Below are 3,082 nucleotides of genomic sequence, written 5' to 3'. Positions count from 1 at the left end.
AACTCCCTATATAAAAAGATTATTGGGTGGGGGGGTGGGTATTTGGGCCAGAGTCTAGCTCAGCAATTCACAACCAGGGTGCTGTGACACCCCAGGTTGCTTCTAGATTCTTTGAAAGGTGCCACAAAGTATGAGAAGATAAGCCGATAAGCATAGGCTCAGGTGTGTTCCTGCCTGGCCAGTCTCCCACTTCACGCTTTCCAGCCTTTCTACAAAGAGGTAAGCACTGTAATATATAAAATTAGTTTTTGAAATTGGATGCTACTGAATTCATAAAAGTTATGAAGAGGTGCTTCGAGTCTGGTGAGGGATGCCTCAAGTCCAAAAAAAGGATAAGAACCACTAGTCTAGCTGCTACATGTGTACTGGTGTTGTACTAGACCAGGGGTTAGCAACCTATGGCCTGGGGGCTGCATTCAGCCCGCAGACTCTTTGGATCTGGCCTGCAGATGTATGACTTTGGTGCTGGGCCGGGTGGGGGTGCGGTGCTCTGTCAAGCAGGTATCTGCCTGGGGCTCTGGTGGAGGGAGAGCTCTCTCTCTGCTGTACAGTGCAGTCAGACAGATTAGATTTTGTGATGAAAAGATAAAGGAACACAGTCCGCTGCCCAACAGGATAGAGCAGCCTAAAACTGCATGCTCTGACTTTTAAAATAATTGCGTTTAAAGGGCGGTAGAACAGAGGTGCTGACTGACTGCCTAGGAAACGGTGAAAGTGACTTGGTATAGTAAAGTACTCTCAGATGTCTAAAGTCAGCAGACTAAAAGGTGAGATAAATGTTTGCTAGCTAACGTACTAGTTAAAGCATTCTTCAGAGGTGTAGCTACACTTGTTTCAAAATATTTGGACAAATTGATTCTCTCTCTTCTGCCTACTCCCCCCCTCCAATATGACACTTTCTCTTGAGGTTGTCAGGAAATAAGTCATTCAGATAATGTTTGTGTTCATGAATTAAACATATATAAAGCACTTACATGTTTAGTGCTCATGTCTTTCTCCTTTTTTTCATGCAATTTTGCATTTGGAGGTCTTGCTGTTAATGTTCATTGGGGGCCTCTCCTTTTTTAAGTTTAAAAAGAAAAAAACAAAAAACTAAATATGGATGGATCACTTGCAAAATAAAATCCACAAGACAAGATATTGTTCGTTCCATTTTTATACTGTTTGGAATTGGACTGATTTTGCTCTTAGTATATGCCATTTGGGACAGAGGTTTTACTTGTTCATCAAGAAAGGCACAGCATAGATGTAAAAAAATAAGCATCTCTGGTAAAATAGGTATCTTAATCTTACTAAAATGTGAAATAAGATGACATTTATTTTTTGGTGGGTTTATGTAGATTGTATAGTGATTTACAGAGATAGGAACTGCACTTGAGCAACATTTAAGCCTGTACAGTGTGTTCTTAATATTAATAAGCACTGGGCGTGCAGGCAGACCAGAGAATAGACTGACAGGGTAAACATTGTAAAGAAGTCATTTCAGTTCAGCCCCTCTTCAGACTGTCTGCACGAACATAATGCAAGAGCCTTTCCAGTTATGTTTGGAATACATGCACAAATCATTACCTTTCTATTATGTTTTGTCTATTGTTGGTCATTGAGTTATAGACATTATAAACAAATAGATTAATTTAAAAAGTGTTGCTATTAGAATATATCTGTCATGCAAGGAAATCTGTGTGTAAGGGTGCTAATCCAGGGAATGTTCCCCTGTATTATATTTTGACCCAGCATGCATCTTGCTTGCAATTCCTTCCTGTTTCCCAGTAGTTTACTTGCAACTTGGAGTGCTTAAATAAATCCCAGAAAGGAGAATGCCATTTATGTCTTGTGGATAGAATCTCCTTTGGTTTTTCAGGCCCATCCCCTTCTCTCTTGGGGTTTCAGATATCATCTGTTTTTTCAAGTTTTAGGGGCATTTTTATACATAGGCAAAATGTGCATCAGTGCACAGAAAATGGCAGTGGTCCACTTCTGAACTATAACATACTGAAGGCATTTTAGTTCAAAAGCGCACTGCTGCCATTTTCTCTGCGCTGATGCGCATTTTGCTGCTAATACAACTGCAAGTGACACAGCACAATGCACATCAGCTGACATACGGAGCAGGCTTGATTAATCGATTCTGCTCTGATGCACCGGTGATCCGGTGCATCGCAACATGAAAAAGTGTGTGTACAAATGCCCTAGGTTCCTGTTTCCCCTTCTAGGTACTTCTGAGCCAGGGAGCTCTGGTAGTCACATTGCAGCCCTTGATCTCTGGGGAAGTTTACAGCAGGTCTCCAGCCCTGGTCTCTGGACTTGCATAACTTTCTTCCCCGGGTAAGCCCTTCATGGAACCGAAAAGACTCTGAGGTACCCAGGGGAATAAACTTCCACCCTCTATCTCCCCTGTGCAAAATGAAGTTTCTTTTCTACCTGGGAGAATTTTTACAATCTTTGAATTGTTCTCCGGCTGGCAAAGGGCGTGTGCACCCAGAAACTTGCAAAGACAGATGTTTTTTTGCTACTATTCTGTTGGTCTGATAAAAGATATTGCCTCTGACCCAAGAGCTTTGTTTATCTCTCTTTCTCAGACTAACACGGCTATAACCTAGATTCCCTTCATGGAGCTGTGCACTCCTCCTCCTGGGTTAGCACAGTTGTCACTCATGGAGCTGTGCCGTGTATCATTTCTTAACAAACACAGGCTATATTAATCAACTTCTCTCTTTCAGTAGTAAAGGTTGCCCCAGACTCGAGCATTATGAACAGGTTTGCTCCAAATAAACCTGCTGTTTCCCAGCCAGTGAGATCTACGTGAGCAATTTGAAATCATTGGGGTTTTGCTGTGGCGTGAGGAGCTATTTACAAGGGTTCAGTTGCAGAATAGTGGCCATATATCTTTCATTACCGTGTCAGTAATGTACTTGCTGGAGGTTTTTAGGTTGTTTTCTTTATACATGTACATAGTAGTGATGCTTTACTACTTTTTGATTACTTAAGTAAGGAGGAAAGCATGATTCATTTTATGCCATAAATGTGCTTATGAATAGAGAGATATTTGAAGCACAGTAGAAATGTATTAATCTGTATGCTA

General features: G+C 41.3%; 1 protein-coding gene and 1 long non-coding RNA gene across 4 annotated transcripts in view; both read left to right on the top strand.

Moving 5' to 3' along the window:
• The window catches only part of ASAP1 (ArfGAP with SH3 domain, ankyrin repeat and PH domain 1), a 368,280-nt gene that overhangs the window by 136,795 nt on the left and 228,403 nt on the right, over positions 1-3,082 (top strand). The gene's annotated exons all lie outside the window — the stretch shown is intronic.
• Positions 1-3,082, top strand: part of LOC109305201 — a 13,250-nt gene that overhangs the window by 255 nt on the left and 9,913 nt on the right. The window contains exon 2 of the long non-coding RNA XR_002099590.1: positions 163-166. This is a non-coding gene — a long non-coding RNA (uncharacterized LOC109305201). The remainder of the gene's footprint in view (positions 1-162; positions 167-3,082) is intronic.

Source organism: Gavialis gangeticus, unplaced genomic scaffold (genome assembly GCF_001723915.1).
Source record: "Gavialis gangeticus isolate Ggan-Ray unplaced genomic scaffold, GavGan_comp1, whole genome shotgun sequence".
In the NCBI taxonomy this organism is placed as follows: Eukaryota; Metazoa; Chordata; order Crocodylia; family Gavialidae; genus Gavialis; species Gavialis gangeticus.
Note: the sequence above shows the minus strand (reverse complement) of the source record. Positions and strands in the feature narration are given on the sequence as shown.